This window comes from Brassica napus, chromosome C9 (genome assembly GCF_020379485.1).
Source record: "Brassica napus cultivar Da-Ae chromosome C9, Da-Ae, whole genome shotgun sequence".
In the NCBI taxonomy this organism is placed as follows: domain Eukaryota; kingdom Viridiplantae; phylum Streptophyta; class Magnoliopsida; order Brassicales; family Brassicaceae; genus Brassica; species Brassica napus.
Genome location: NC_063452.1, coordinates 30,702,888 through 30,719,598, shown reverse-complemented (window position 1 = coordinate 30,719,598; position 16,711 = coordinate 30,702,888). Strand labels below are relative to the sequence as shown.

Genomic DNA, 16,711 nt, shown 5'->3' with positions numbered 1-16,711 from the left:
ATATATCCATCGATCGATCCGTTTATAAAAAAACTTACAAGATTTTCCGAGGACATTCCGAGAAACATTTGAGATTCTCGATCGATCGATCACATTCTTACGGTCCGGTCCATCTTAGTGATCTATTGATGCGTTTTTGGACATATATCTATCGATCGATCCGTTTATAAAAAAACTTACAAGATTTTCCGAGGACATTCCGAGGAACATTTGAGATTCTCGATCGATCGATGGGATAATCTCATCGATCGATCACATTCTTACGGTCCGGTGCATCTTCGTGATCGATCGATGCGTTTTTGGACATATATCCATCGATCGATCCGTTTATAAAAAAACTTACAAGATTTTCCGAGGACATTCCGAGGAACACTTGAGATTCTCGATCGATCGATGGGATAATCTCCTCGATCGATCACATTCTTACGGTCCGGTCCATCTTAGTGATCGATCGATGTGTTTTTGGATATATATACATCGATCGATCCGTTTATAAAAAAAATTGACGTATTGAACCCCAAACACTAGTTCCTCGGAATTTCCTCGGAATATTCCGAGGAAGAAGAGGGTTTCCTCGGAGTTCCCTCGGAATAATCCGAGGAAATTCCGAGGAAATAGGGTTTTTAAACCAAAAACAACGTTTTGCGGTTTGAATAACACCTATATAACCCTTATTAAGTGTCTTACGTTCATTATGAAGTCAAATATTTGTTCCTTACCGTATAATTAACATTTTTCCGATTGTATGAACGAAATCCCACAACATAAGAGAAACACTTATACCTTTTAATGAACGGTAAAGGGAATAATTTCAATTAGTTTTAAAATTTGTTATTTCATGGTTTATGCTCATCTATACAAAGAATCCTCAATGGTATGCATTACAATTGTATAAGAAATGAAATACGGCAAAAAAAAATTGATGTTTTGAAACCCCAAACACTAGTTCCTCGGTATTTCCTCGGAATATTCCGAGGAAATTACTATCCGTCGGAATTTCCTCGGAATATTTTCATTTTACCGGGCAAATATTTCGCAAAAATTGAAATTAGAATTTCGACGGAATTCCGACGGATAATGTCCGTCGGACCCTAGGTTTTATAACCACGAGCCCCTTCTTCTTCCCCATTTCTCTCTTCTTCCTCTGCGCGACTCCTCTCTTCTCTCCGGCGATTTCCCCCTGAAATCCGACGATATCTCCGGCGATCTCCCCCTTCTCTTACACAAATCATGTAAGGACCCTATCCCACTCTCTTTGGTTCTATTTGTTAGGTTTTTGTGTAGTTTTGATAGATTTTTGTTAGGGTGATTGGTTAGGATTGTGATTTGGTTGTATAATAGGTTTAGAATTATGATTTGGTTGAATAATTTGTTTTGTTGAATTGATTTAGAATTTTTTTATAATTTTTTTTTTTTTGTATTTATAAAATCGAATTTTGTATTTTACAAATCGATTTTTCTATATAAATTTGATTTTTTGGATTTTACAAAAAAAAATTTGTATATAAATTCGATTTTTTGGATTTTACAAAACATTTTAAATATCTATAAAACTTTTTTGTGATTAAAAACTATTATTTGGGATTTAAAATATTTTTAATATATATATATATTATTAAAACTATTTTTTGTAATTATTAAACTATTTTTATTTATTAAAACTATTTTTTGTTTATTAGAACTATTTTTATATATTTATTAAATATTTTTAATATATATAAATCTTTTTTTGTGATTAAATTATTTGGGATTTAAAAAAAAAAAAAATTAATTTATATATTTCTGTTTTTATTAAATATATTTTTTTAATTTACAGGTCTCATGATGATCAGAGCCGGCCTCGACAGCGTCGTGGTCGTGGTGGTACGGGAAGCCAGTCTCAGGATTCCAACCATTTTCAGGATTCCCCTTCGCTGCACCCGCTCCTGCTCCTCTCGCTCCCGCTGCTGCATCCGCTCCTGTTCCTCCAAGTCCTCCGGGAGTGATGCGTGTTGCGGAGTTGGTTCAACAGCCCGGTCGTGACCATCTTCCGTATCTCACTCCGTATCCACATGGACGGGGTCAAACATGGTAATTAAACATTTTTTTTTTCTTTAAATTTGGATTCATTATTAACCGTTTATTCTTTTTATTAGGTTCAACCGATCCGGGAACGGGATCAGCGCATGGATCAACCGTATGATGTACTCGACCCTCGACAGTGGACATCCGACTTTCACTCACTTCCCTACCGACAAGCAGGTTCTGTGGTTTCGTCAGTTTGCGGTAAGTATTCTAATTTTTTACTTATATTTTTAATCTTTAATATAAATTTTCTACTAATTGTGTTTTTTTTTCAGCAAGAGTTCAACTGGAATTCCGATGAGACGCTTTTTATCTATCACCACTTCGTCCATAAAGTTATGGACAACTATGGGAAGCAGATCCACGAGTGGAAGAAGAAGTGGGAAATCAATAAGGTTCGATTTAATTTATTAAACAATTTTTTAATTTATTAAACTATTTTTTAATTTATTAAACTATTTTTTTTTTTATTAAAAGGTCCCAAAGTCGATGAACGACACGGTCTGGAAGGAGTTGTGTGCGCATTGGGATAAGAAAGAGACGAAAGAAACTTCTTCCACCAACTCCACCAACTGCAGGAGCGGCCGTAAAGGGAAGGGCATCTACAAGCATAACTTGGGTGCTCAATCTATTGCCACTCTAGGAGATCGCATGGTAAGTTCAACCGCTTTTTCTTCAATTATTTGAGTTTCAGAATTTTAATTTATTGTGCATTTCTTCTAATTTCTAATGTTTCTTTAATTTATGTTTTTTTCAAGGTGGAAGAAAATGATGGCGAGCCGGTTGATGATCTCGCCCTAATGAGGAGGGCGTATACCAACAAGAAGACCGGCCAGATTGATGACGGTCTTGTGAGGGACGTGGTCGACCTGGTCCAAACTCAGGTGGTAGACGAAGTGTCTCAGCTTCAAACCGAGGATGACGCTTTTACGGCTTCGACCAACTTGTCCCGGTTTCGAATCAACGAAATCGTTGAATCCGTAAGTTCTTTTTTTTTTAAAGTTCAATTCATTTATTTCTTGGTTTAAATTTGTAAATTTGGCTATTTTCTATTCAGTCGGTTCCAAAGAAGAAGGGACGTTTGGTCGGTTTGGGTTGTTGCACCCGGTCGGTTCCTCTTTCTTCTGCACCACCGCCCTTTGTTGATCCAGAAGTACTTACGGCTCAGTTGAAGGACAAAGATGATCGTATATCTTTGTTGGAGACCCAGATGGCGGCTCAACAGGCGGGCTACGAGGCACAGAGGAGGCTGAACCAGCAAATGATGGAGATGATGCAGAAGATGTACCCGAACGAGGTGTTCCCGGACGTGCCAGGCCCGTAGTTTTTTTTTTCCCAAAAACTCGGAATGTTTTATTTTTATTTGTGAAACTTTGAATATTAATTAATTTGATTTCAATTTTAATTTTAATTTCATATTTTCGAATTTAAATTTCAGAAATTTTATTTTTTTAAAAAAATTAATATTTTTTATATTCCGAGGAAATTAATTATATTTTTTACTCGATCGATCGATGCGTTTTTGGACATAAATCCATCGATCTATCTGTTTACAAAAAAACGTTCGGAATATACCGAGGGACCTGTTTCTCGGAATATACCGAGGAACTGTTCCCTCGGTATATACCGAGGGACATTTCCCTCGGAATATTCCGAGGAACCGGTTCCTCGGAATATACCGAGGGACATGTTCCTCGGAATATTCCGAGGAATATGTCCGTCGGTATATTCCTATCGATCGATGTATATATGTTCAAAAACGCATCGATCGATGAACGTCCGAGGAAATATCCCGACGAAGTTCTCCCTCGGTATATTCCGAGGACATTTCCGACAAACTAGTGATCCTCGGAATTTCTTCGAAAGTTTGTTTCCTCGGAATTCCGTCGGAAAATTCCGAGGGATTTCCGAGGAAAGAAGAAATTCCGAGGAATACGGAAATCCCTCGGAATTATTTCCGACGACTTGTTTCGTCGGTATGTCGTCGGAATAACGATATTCCGACGAAATTCCGACGATTTTTTCCCTCAAAATCCTTGCTGTTTTCTTGTAGTGAGGAGCTGTCCTTGGAAACATAAAAACGTAACCCCTTTGTCCGCCATGCCTAAAGACAACCTGAGACAAGTTTTTAAAATAAAACATAACATAAAAATACTTTAAAATATCATAGAACTTAGATAACTAAAATGGACCAACAATTAGCATATGGTAAGGACAGTTGTGGCCTCGTTAAAAACCTAACTTGGAAAACCCAGTGGGACAAAACCAAGCTAGGGAAAAAGAGCACACACAACAGCCATTGCTAAATTGTTGATCAGCTTGTTGGAGAGAACTCCATAAAGGTGAAGGCTTCATGATTAGAAACTTGGCAAAGGCATTCTTCTTGATCTTCAATAGACTTAAGCATTCTAGTGACAGCTTCCTTGAGCTTCTTTGATCTAGCACGAGTCATTGGAACTTCTGGAATGGCTAAGATATCTTCACTGTTGATCTCTTCTTGAACAGGTTCATGTTGCATTCCCATGATCACATCATCCACTCCCTCTTGAAAAGGATTTTTCCTCAAATCTGGATCATATGCAACAAAAGGAGCCAAGTCAGAAACATTGAAACTATCACTAACATCATACTTACCTTGCAGATCAAGTTTATAGGCATTGTTGCTGATTTTGTGTGTGACTGTGAAGGGACCATCAATTCTTGGCATCAGCTTTGATTTTCTTTCATTTGGAAACCTCTCCTTCCTCAAATGAACCCAGACTTGATCACCCACGTCAAAGACCATCTCACGCCTGCCCTTGTTTGCTTGTCTAGCATACTGCTTAGTCTTTTCCTCCAAGTTCCTTCTAGCTTCAGCATGAATCTGTTTCACCATCTCTACTTTCTTTTTCCCATCAACACTAACTCTTTCACTCAAAGGTAGTATTAGATCCAAAGGTGAGATGGGATTAAACCCATAAACAATCTCAAATGGTGAAAACTTAGAAGCAGAATGCATGGCATGATTATAAGCAAATTCAGCATGTGGCAAACATTCTACCCAAGATTTCAAGTTCTTTTGAATGAATGCACGCAGGAGTGTCCCTAGAGTCGCCCTATTAACTACCTCAGTTTGACCATCAGTCTGTGGATGACATGTAGTGGAGAATAGTAGTTTAGTTCCAAGTTTAGACCATAGAGTTTTTCAGAAATGACTAAGAAACTTAGTATCTCTATCTGACACTATAGTCCTAGGCAATTCATGCAAACGAACTACTTCTTTAAAGAACAGATTGGCTACATTTAATGCATCATCAGTTTTGTGACATGCTATGAAATAAGCCATTTTTGAAAACCTATCAACAACCACAAATATAGAATCTTTTCATGTTCTGGTCCTAGGCAATCCAACAATGAAGTCCATAGAAATATCATTCCAAGGATGAGTAGGAATAGGTAAGGGAGTGTACAAACCATAAGGCTGAACCTTAGACTTAGCTTGTTTGCAAGTGACACACCTCCCACAAACCCTCTCCGCATCTCTCTTCATGCGTGGCCAATAAAAATGATCCTGCAAAAATTTAAGAGTCTTCGCAATTCCAAAATGCCCCATCAAGCCTCCTCCATGAGCTTCTCTAACAAACAAATCTCTCAAAGAGCAGTTAGACACACATAATCGATTTTCATAAAAGAGATATCCATCCTGCCTAAAATAATGACCAGTAGCTGATTTCTCACAAGATTTGAAAGTTTCCTGAAAATCTAAATCAGTTTCATACATTTCCTTAAGCTGTTCAAATCCAAGCAGTTTAGCATCAAGAGAATTCAAGAGAACATACCTTCTGGATAGTGCATCAGCAACTATGTTTTCTTTACCTTGTTTGTATTTGATTACATATGGGAATGTCTCAATGAATTCAACCCATATGGCATGCCTTTTGCTGAGCTTGTTTTGTCCCTTTAGGTACTTGAGAGACTCATGATCAGTGTGTATGACAAACTCCTTAGGCCATAGATAGTGCTGCCATGTTTGCAAAGCCCTCACCAAAGCATACAACTCTTTGTCATATGTTGCATAGTTGAGAGTTGCTCCACCAAGCTTTTCACTGAAGTATGCTATAGGCCTTCTATCCTGCATCAATACAGCACCAATACCAATTCCTGAAGCATCACATTCGATTTCAAAAGTTTTAGTAAAATCAGGAAGTATAAGAAGAGGTGAATGAGTAAGCTTCTCTTTTAGGCATTGGAAGGCGGTTTCTTGTGCTTCTCCCCATTTGAATCCAACATCTTTCTTGATTACTTCAGTTAATGGGGCTGCTATTGTGCTGAAATCCTTCACAAATCTTCTATAAAATCCAGCAAGCCCATGGAAACTCCTTACTTCACCTACTGTCTTTGGACTTGGCCAGTCTCTGATGTCTTTTACTTTCTCCTCGTCCACCTTAACTCCATCTGCACTCACAACAAAACCTAGAAAGACCAAGTTATCTGTACAAAAAGTACACTTCTTCAAGTTGGCATATAGTTCTTCTTTTCTCAGCACACTTAAAACAGATTCAAGATGTTCAAGATATTCTTCTAGACATTTTCTGTAAATTAAGATATCATCAAAATAAACCACAACAAATACTCCTATGAAAGCTCTAAGAACATGATTCATTAGGCGCATGAAAGTACTAGGTGCATTTGTTAAACCAAATGGCATAACCAACCATTCATATAAACCATGCTTAGTTTTAAATGCAGTTTTCCATTCATCACCTTCTTTCATCCTAATCTGGTGATAGCCACTTTTAAGATCAATTTTAGAGAAAATGCAAGACCCATGTAACTCATCAAGCATGTCATCTAATTTAGGAATAGGATGTCGATACTTTACAGTGATATTATTGATGGCTCTGCAATCGACACACATCCTCCAGCTACCATCTTTCTTAGGCACAAGCAACACAGGAACAGCACATGGACTCAAGCTTTCTCTGATATGTCCCTTCTCCATGAGTTCCTCAACCTTCCTTTGCAATTCTTTGGTCTCAACAGGGTTGGTTCTATAGGCTGGTCGGTTTGGAAGTATTACACCAGGAACAAAGTCTATTTGATGCTCAATCCCACGAACTGGTGGTAAACCCTTGGGACTGTCTTCTGGAAAGACATCTTGATATTCCTGCAACAAAGAAGTCATCTCACTCGGAAGCACCGGTGCAAGGTCAGTCAAGCCAAGGAAAGCTTCTTTATAAACAAACAATAAGACAGGCTGTTTAGAATAAAGGATTTTTTTTATATCACCAGCCTTCGCATAGAAATTGTTTGATTTACTCTTGGTTTCTACTAATTTATCCTTGTTTTCCTTTCTGTTTTTGAGTTGTAGTTGGTCTTGATGGACTTCTTTAGGTGTCATGGGCACCAGCACTGTTTTCCTGCCATTAAACTCAGAAGAATGTTTATTAGTGAAACCATCATGTATAACTCTTCTATCAGATTGCCAAGGTCGGCCCAAAAGGATATGTCCTGCTTCCATTGGTAAGACATCACAGAGAATCTCATCTTCATACATGCCAATGATGATAGGGACTGTTACTTGATTGGTCACTTTCATTTCTCCTTCTTCATTTAGCCATTGCAGCCTGTATGGTTTTGGATGCTTCTTAACCTTCAGACCAAGTTTCTGGACCATTGTCTCACTAGCCACGTTGGTGCAGCTTCCACCATCAATTATGAGACTACAAAGCTTTCCCTGAACCATACAGCGTGTGTGAAACAGGTTCTCTCTTTGCTCTAATTCTTCAGTCTTTGTTTGCAAGTTCAGAGATCTTCTAGCAACCAGCAACTCTCCTTTTATAGGTTCTTCTTCTGATTCTTCTTCTTCTGTGTATTCTGGCGCCTCATCAGTAGATTCAAATTCCCCACTCTCCAGCAGAACCATAACTCTCTTATTAATACACTCATTAGCATAGTGTCCTCTTCCTTGACATTTGAAGCATTTAACATCTCTAGTTCTTGTTCCAACAGCTTCAGTCTTTCCTTTATCCTTGAAGAGAGTGTTTGGCTTGTCTTCTTCTTTCTTTACTGGAAAAGGCTTGATTTCCCTTTGATAACTGGGTTTATCCTCCTTGTGATAGCTAGATCTTCCAACTCCATAGCCTGATCAGGAACTATTCTTTCTCTTTAGTTGCTGTTCAACCAGGATAGCCTTGTCTAACATTTCCTCTAGCTCCACATAGTGTTGCATCTCTATCTGATCTTGTATGTCTCTATTCAGTCCACCCAAGAATCTGGCCATAGTAGCTTCTCTGTCTTCTGAAATATCTGCTCTTATCATTAGAAGTTCCATCTCCTGAAAATATTCTTCTACTGAACGTTGGCCCTGTTGAAGTTTTCTCAGCTTCTGATGTAGTTCTCTGTGGTAGTGGCTAGGAACAAATCTTTTGCGCATTATGGTCTTCAGTTCCTGCCAAGTTTCCACTGGATACTCTCCATTGCGCCTCCTGGAAGTAACTAACTGATCCCACCAACTTAGAGCATAATCATAGAACTCAATAGCTGCAACTTGAACTCTTTTCACTTCAGTGTAGTGTGTGCAGTCAAAAACCAGTTCTATCTTCTTTTCCCATTCCAAATATGCATCAGGGATCAGCTTTGCCATGGAAAGATGGGATTTTTAGCTTCAGACCAGCAAGGTCATCTCTTGGATATCTTCTTTCTTCTCTTACCCGTCTCTGCCTTCTCTGACTGCTGTTAGAGGGTGAACTTCTGGTACCATAATAGCTTTCAGCTTCTTCCTGATGGGAATGGTGAGAGTGCTCAGGCTGTTTCTCTCTTCTTCTTCTTTCCCTTTCGTCCTCCTGATGAGAATGGTTCTGGTTCTGATGAGACTGGTGAGGAGCAGGACGAGATGATTCTGGTTGTCCATGATTTCTCCTATTTCTCCTCTGTCCCTGCCTGAATTCATCAGACTGCTGTTGTAGCTCTTGTCTGAAACCTTCTAGTCTGGTATTCAGCATCTGATCCATTCTAGCAGTGAGTGCATCCAGTAGTAGTTTATTAGCAGGACTGACTCCTTCCTCTTCATTTCCTGTCATGCTGTACCTGAAAAACAAAATAAAAACAGAGCAAACCAGTGAAAAGTTCTAGAAAGACAAACAATTAACTTGCAATCAGAAACAGATCCATGAGGATTTTTTTTTTTTTATTAATGATGCAGGAACATACACAGATCTAACAACAACAACTTAGAACAGATAAACAAAGGAGATTCAGCAGATCTATCAACAACTCAGACCAGATCGAAAATAACAAGCCCTAAATCAGACAATAATCAGAGTTTGGGTCGTTTGAGACCGTGTGGTAAAACTCGCTAAGAGTTTGAGCTTGTTTAAAGTTGAAAATAGAGTTTAAGGATATTTCGAGCCAATTGAGACCGAAAAGTGAATCCCAATAGTAGCTCGAGCTACTGGTAGTGTGAGAATAATGTATAAAACATTTTGCGGTTATATAAGTTTATTTATGAAACTTGTGATTCGAAATAGTCATTTGAACTTGATAATATATAGGTTGTAAAAGTAATTCGAGAATCTATTCTCTTATGCAATGTATTTATGTGTAAATAGATTAAAGATAATTGTTTACCGACATGGACGTGTTCTGGTTTTAACGACTGCGATCTAGCGGAGAAGAAATGGTGTTGGATGTTTGATCAGGTTTTCCTTGTGTAGTTGATGAGAAGTTGATGCGGCTGTGAATTATTAACTTGATATGTGCACAACTCATAGTACACCGTCGTGGACCATGTCGCGCTTACTGCCTCTTGCGGCTTTACTTTTGTTTGGAAATATCGTTTAGACAACATGTGATCTTAGAATATTTCTGCGTGGTTTGTCCAGATTTATCGTTTTCCTTAACATGAAATGATTTCGTGACTGCAGCTCTTTGGGAGTTGTGTTGGTCGATATTCTTGAAGAGTCGAACTCGGCCACTGAGCTGCTAAAGTTCCTGGACATATGGCTCATTGTTTTCATGGAGCAAGATCCAGTTTCGGCTCCTCGAGCTTCTGCATCAGAGATTGAACTCGATGCCATTATTGGAGGAGGGCGGCTTGTCGATCCTTCGTGTTTCACGAGCTCGTTAGAGGTCGAGTCTGTCTTATTTTTAACTCGGATGCAAGATCTGTATGTCCTTAATGATAGTGGATATGTGTTTCATACAGTTCGTATCTGCATCATTAGGGTTTCGGGAGCTCGATAGCTCGAGGGATTTTTGCGTTGCCTTTGGTCGGTCAAATTGATTGGAGCGCGAACTGGTAGGCTTTCGCGTTCGAGTTAGCTGATCCAGTCTTTGCCCAGTCTATTGAGACTTAGGCTGTGGTGGTTTGATTTGGATCGTGGTGCTATCGAGATGCTTCTACGGTCTAGAAATGTACGGATCGTAAAATGGAAAATTTGGGAGCACCTAGAGATTCTCCGTGGCTCGACCGTGTTACGTCGGTGGCGCTCAAATAAGAAAAGTCATCGAGATGATATGACTGTAAATAGTGTCTCTCTTTGATCTTTGGTCTTCGTAGTGGTACCTTTGTCTTAATTCACGACCTCTGTTTGTTGGAAAAGTCTCTCGGCTCTTTTCTTTTCTTTAGAACAAACTAACGGTTGAAGGGTTGATGATAACCGGGTTTTTTATCCTTTGGCGGGATGTTGTCCCCCCAGTTCTTCAAGTGAGGTGACGAGGTTGTAGAACGGAGAAGCCTTTAATCATGACTCTGAGTTCCCTTTTCTTCAATGAGAAGTTTTCCTCATTGGTCCTGAGCAAGCCATCGGCTTCGTCGGTTTTTAATGGTACGTCGGTTTTGGTTAACGAGTTTGACATCGTGATCGTGATAGAAGAACTTGTACCCTTATTCATCTATCATAGTTATAATATGATCTCGGCTCTTATTATAATGAATACGGAGATTTTCTTATGTTGTAGGAAGATCGTAACGAAATGGTGTGTCATCAACTTGAGATCTTGTTGCGCTATGTTCGTAATGGGAGAGAACCGCTTCCATCGAACACATGACTGTATTTGGCTCTCTTTAGCTAACGAGAGTTTCCTGGTCATCTGTTTATAACGCACATCCACTTCTCGTTTGCTTTTCGGGCGGCGAATGTCAATTATTGAATATCTTTCTTCTATAAACAATTAGAATCATTTAACGCCAACAATCACATGATGATAGGAGTATGGTGATCTTTTTAATGTTTTCTCTTGAGCGGTGAGAACTCTTCTTCACTGGAAGGTGAGAGAGGGGTGCTTGTAGTCGTGGTTGCCCAACTTGTGAGCTTTTGTTCATGGATGTCGCGTGGGTAGCAACCCTGGTTCAAGTCTCTTATGATTCTATTTATAATCATCTCGATTGAGACATCAATTTTGTCGCCTTGAGTCGGAAGCTTTCTTCATCGATCTCGAGTAAGATATTAGCTTCATCGGTCTCGAGCAAGACAGTGAATTCATGTAAATATCATCATATGAAAATGAGCTCTTACCCTCATTCATCAGTATGAGCAAGTTCATTTTCGTAACTTTCTTATCTTCAGCGAATAGAGAAGAACATATTCTTTGTGAAGAGTAGTAAAGAAATGCATCTCGTTTTCTTTTCGTTGAATAATCGAGTGGTGGGGGAAGCGTTTAACCATTATAAAAACATAATGTTTCAGTTACGTGGGAATGAAGTAATCATCAAAGTCGCTGCTCTTGCTGAGCGAGGGGAATTCTCTTTAACTCACGAGCTCTTCAGCCTTGGGATGTCGTTTGCGGGAAGTCTCTCTCGTCAAACTTATTGTAGTGGTGATCCCATCTCATTGTGATAGAATTATGACGGTTTTTTTACTTGTTCTTCCTTTTCTTATGAGAGCTCGTGCTCTTGTCTGGCAAGAGGGTGGAAGAAGATTCTTATTCTCAAGGTAGTAATATAGTTCTGCTAATATTTCTCTCAATTTTTGGTTTTGTCGAGTTGCTTTGTCGGATGAAGGATTATATTCTAGCCAAATACGTTACCGTATTTGACTCGTGAAGCGAATGGCGAACATGCTAATGGTCTTTAAGACTTAGGCTCTTCTTCTTTGGAAAGTTCGTGTCTTTGTTCATTGTTATAATGAAAATATGATTTGTTTCTCGTTGTAGTATGGACACGTTTTTTACTTTGTGCATCATGCATAGAATCAAGTGTCTTCCCTCCACAAATAGTCTGAATCGTTTTGTTGTTAATAATCATGTCTAGCCAGACATGGTTTAATGAATGATCGATCGCACCAGGTCGGGAGGACGATTTCATCAGTCTTGAGCGAGACATTAGTTCAGTCTCGAGCGAACCGTTTCCCTTCATCGGTCTCGAGCAAGATGTCGGCCTTATCAGTTTCATTGTCTCGAGCGAGATGTTGGCTTCATCAGTCTCCCGGTTTCTTCAATTATATCCTCGAACAAGATGTTGGTTTCATTGGTCTCGAGCGAGACCGATCGACATGAAACAACTATATTCCTTCCTTGAGTTTTGTTGATAAACGTTAACCTTCTATGGCAATGTGTTCGTACTGAAGGCTTGATATAAATTTTTCTCCTTCTCTTCCAACCAATCACGTGCTGGAATGGGATATTTCTTTATTTTATAATCCAATGAGAGACACGTGTTACCTTCGGTGTTGTTTCTCTCGTTGAACCAAAGAAGTCTTTAGGGGCTCGTGCTTCTTCTTTGGGAAGTGGAGAAGTCATCATAGTGAATGATGTCTACGGTTTTGGCTCATTGAGGTCCATGAATTCTCGTTTGTCACCTTTTCATCAAACGGTGGTAAAGATATTCCTTGTTTCCTTGTCGGTGTTTTGCTCCAAGAGAGATGGTGTAATCGTCATAAAAAGAGGAAGTCAAAACCAATTCACAGGGAATATAAGACTATCATTTTTTGTGTGGATGAAGATCCTCATTATCATAAGATCATAATAATTTATTTCTGTTTGTTTACGATTTTCTCCATCCTTCAATAGGAAGTCTCGTTGAGCTGATTTGCTGGAGGAAAGATTCTGGTATGGTCAAATATGTGACCATGTCGTGAAGAAAATAACGAGCACATTAGTGGTTTTTAAGAGCCTGTACTCTTCTTCTTCGGAAAGTGGAGAACTCTGATCTCTAGACGTCTCTTCGATACAAATATCGAGCTCTCGAGGGTCTGTCGTACTTTGTTTTTTGTACACATTCCAAAATGTGCTCGAGATATTGTGTTTCGGCCTCTTTAAATTCTTCCTTGCTTTTGATCATCTATTGATTGAGGATTCCTGCTTGATTCGTAGTAAGGTCTTTTTTTGCGCTTTGTTCTAAGACCATCTTCTGTTGATAATCGCTTTGACGCATTTGTTCGGTTAGTAACCTTTCTCGTGTTGGGCAATCATTTGACTGGACCCGAACTCGGGAGGTCAGGCTATCAGAACTCATCGTCGGTCTCCTGCGGTTTGAGGGTATTATCGGTGAAATTCGGCGAGATGAATTATTTTTATCAGTAACAGAGATTCGATTTGGCTTAAGTCGGAATTGAGTCTCATGTTCCATTTCTAGTTACGATCGAGTAAGATCGGTGTCGTCGTGATGGGATGGTTCATTTGTCGCGATATTGGACACCATATGAGATGGATCCACTTTCGTGCTTACAAGCCTTAGATCGGGTTCCTAGCAAGGATGTTTTCGTTTCTCTTCCCCCACAGTCGGCGCCAAAATGTAGATCCTAAAATCTACACTAATAATTTGATAGTGATCGGGAGTTCAATCTAGGGAAGAAATAACGTGGGCAACAATATCCTCAGAACACAACGATATAATCAGGTCTGAGTCGTCAAAAATGGACTATATTCGTAGGTCGAATAACGTAGAGATATCAGGAGAAGGAAGGATCGTGACTGAACTCGGGATCAAGCTGCCTACGTACCCGTCAAGGGATCAAGTCTAAACGTAGTTCGGTTATCATCATCTCGAAAGAGATGTCGGTTTCACTGGTCTCGAGCTTGACATCGGCTCCTTTGGTTCTCGAGAGAGACGTCGGTTTATCTCTTACCTTCTTGGACGAGAGGTCGTTTGAGTTTGGTCGGGAAGTCTTTAGGAACTCAGGGTTCAATATTGGTGAACAAGGACTCGTGTCTTGTTCATTGTGGTGGAGAGAACTCGACGTTGTGAGCATTACGTAGACGTCATCGGGATGGCAGTGAAGAATGATATGGTCTCAGGTGGATGACGCTCTATCCCTCAATAAGCCATAATCATCTTTCATTAAATAGGTAGATCGTGAACAATTGTATTCATGGTCGTGAGCCCTTGTGAGCTCCAAAAGTGGGATCCTTGTGAAGATAACTTTCTTGTCTTTTTAGGACTTTCTGTACACATCCTTTTGTTGTTACACATGCTCCTCATCTTCAGCTTTGACCTATTCTATGAGGTCGACAACTAACATATTTGATCCAATCTATAATAGTAATCAACGCCCAATATTAATGGAAGAGATTTGTACAAAATCTCGGTCCAACACCAACTTATTGAAGCGGCATCACTTCACACTCATATAGGTAAATACTTTCACTCATGCACCTGCAAATGCACTTTTTCAAAGTATTTATTAAGAATAAAATTTCAACCTAACTCTTTCTTGCAGGTCCAAGCACATACACTGGGATAATATATATACATGTGCTACAATCTTTAAGTGTAGGCTTTCCACATTGAATTTAACTTCTAACGTCGTATTAGAGAGGAATTGGGTATCCCACCATTAAAGATTTCAAATGGACTTTAAATTCATCCCTTTAACAGACTCAATTACCAAGTGTTTAGCTAATCGTTTCTTCAAATGATATGCTATATTTCTTTCAGACCGAACAAACCCTTATGGTATTCGCCCTGTGAGTGATCAGCTCACATAATGCGCTATATCTAACGCTAGATGTCGCGACTTACCATTAATCACTTGATTATAAATCTTAACCAAGACTACTTCACTATCATAAATAGAAACTGGTGATACTATTTTGGTCACAATAGAATCTCTTAAATTAAATTCCTTCGCCAATATGCCTATTAACCGGCATATGCTAATGCTAAAAAATATTATTAAATAGTCAAACTTTCATGTAAATTTGCTTCTTGGAAGCCCATGAGATGGCACCTCCCCAAGCAAAATTACTCAACAACTTAATAGAAGAATGTTCTTCTATATTGATAATCAAACTTGCATCTAAATACCATTCTACCATCGAAGAAAATCTAACATATAACAAACCATAATTTATGATTCCTTTCAAATATTCAAGTTGTAATACTTTTGTCCTATATAAGGTACAAGCTTCACTCTCACATACATGGAAGACTTCATTGGAGAACAATCTCACAATTGAACTACTTAACAACTTTCTCAATATATTGAGACTGTGTTAACAATAGTTTTTATCTAAATACCCTTCTACCATCGAAGAAAATCTAACATATAACAAACCATAATTTATGGTTCCTTTCAAATATTCAAGTTGTAATACTTTTGTCCTATATAAGGTACAAGCTTCACTCTCACATACATGGGAGACTTCATTGGAGAACAATCTCACAATTGAACTACTTAACAACTTTCTCAATATATTGAGACTGTGTTAACAATAGTTTTTTATTTATATGTAAAATTTTGACAATCACATCTACCTCCCCATGTCTTTCATTGATGTTACATTTGCACCTTATCGGTGATGATGCATTCGCACCCTTTTGGTGACGATACATTCGAACCCTTTTGGTCCCAAACCATTCGCACCCCAAACCATTCGCACCCTTTCGGTCCCGAACCGTTCGCACCCTTTCGGTCCCTAACCGTTCGCACCCTTTCGGTCCCGAACCGTTCGCACCCTTTCGGTCCCGACACGTTCGCACCCTTTCGGTCCCGACACGTTCGCACCCTTTCGGTCCCGACACGTTCGCACCCTTTCGGTCCCGACACGTTCGCACCCTTTGGGTCCCGACACGTTCGCAACCTTTGGATCACGACCCGTTCGCATCCCTTGGATCACGACCCATTTGCATCCCTTGGATCATGATACGTTTGTACCCCTTGGATCAAGATACACTTGCATCTCTTAGTTCACGATGCACTCCTCGAAGAAAATCTGACATATAACAAACCATAATTTATGGTTCCTTTCAAATATTCAAGTTGTGATACTTCTTGTCCTATATAAGGTACAAGCTTCACTCTCACATACATCGGAGACTTCATTGGAGAACAATCTCACAATTGAACAACTTAACAATTTTCTCAATATAATGAGATTGTGTTAACAATAGTTTTTTACTTATATGTAAAATTTTAACAATCACATCTACCTCCCCATGTCTTTCATTGATGTTACATTTGCACCTTATCGGTGATGATGCATTCGCACCCATGGATGCGATTGCATTGTTGGATATTTAAGTGAATCCTTGCAACCATTAAAGTGAAGGATTGTAATTGTTTATGAACAAATGCAATTGTTTGTGATTGTAACTACTAGTGATGAACCGATGCAACTTTTGGTGATAAACCATTGCAACCGTTGATGATTAAAACCTTTGGTAAAGAACCATTATGACTTTTGGTTAACCATTGCAATTGTTGGATACCAATCGTAACTCTTGGAC

At 39.1% G+C, this 16,711-nt stretch overlaps 1 pseudogene; it reads right to left on the bottom strand.

Annotated features, from left to right (window-relative positions):
- Nucleotides 1-3,977: 3,977 nt before the first annotated feature.
- Nucleotides 3,978-16,408, bottom strand: LOC125593199 (annotated as a pseudogene).
- Nucleotides 16,409-16,711: the final 303 nt, after the last annotated feature.